Here is a 784-nt window from a genome sequence, read left to right as displayed (position 1 = left end):
TCTGATCCACTAAAAGCTAACGTTTTGCACGTAGTATCTCTGGATGGCGTTTAATAGCCCCAGATAGATCAATTAGCAACGCAACTTGATGAACTAAAGTTCCAGTCTATCACTCCATCCCCCCTTTCTGCGAGGTGGCAGGGCAGGAAAGGTTCCAAAAACCCTAATTAATTAATTAACATCACCTCATAACTCCATCTTCTGATGCACCCCCACCCCCTCCCTCACACTTTTTTTCGACTTCTGGCTGTTTTTCTTATTATTTTACCATTATCGATTGTCTTTATTAATTAATGTTTTGATTTTTATCTTATATGCGATACAACACGAGGAGGCCCCTCACCTCCGGACTTAAAATAGCTCCTTTTTAGAATGGATAGTTCATATATGACATTAAACATAACAGATAACCTTAAAATACCAAAGGTAGTAAAAGGTAAGACACAACACGAATAACTTTTCTTTTTCACAGTAATGCACTTACTAATTCACTTTTTATTTCTGTTTTAGAAGGTTCGGAAAAAAAAATTAACTAAAGGAGCCCCCTCACCTCCGGATATTTTCTAGTGGAACCAATAGAATGGACAATTCACAATAACAAGATAAGTATTGCACTGCAACCTTAAAATACCACAGGTAGAAAAAGGTAATACCCCACCTGATTTATGTTTTTCCATATGTAAAGCAATCACTAATTTATTGTTTTTATTCTGTTTTAGAGGGATCGGAAAAAAAAACACTTAGGAGGCAGTGAGTGCCATAGTGGAATCGCTTCGAGCGGATT

Source organism: Halyomorpha halys, unplaced genomic scaffold, assembly GCF_000696795.3.
Source record: "Halyomorpha halys isolate HHAL.00 unplaced genomic scaffold, Hhal_1.1 Scaffold1092.1, whole genome shotgun sequence".
NCBI lineage: Eukaryota > Metazoa > Arthropoda > Insecta > Hemiptera > Pentatomidae > Halyomorpha > Halyomorpha halys.
This window is presented reverse-complemented; position numbering follows the sequence as displayed.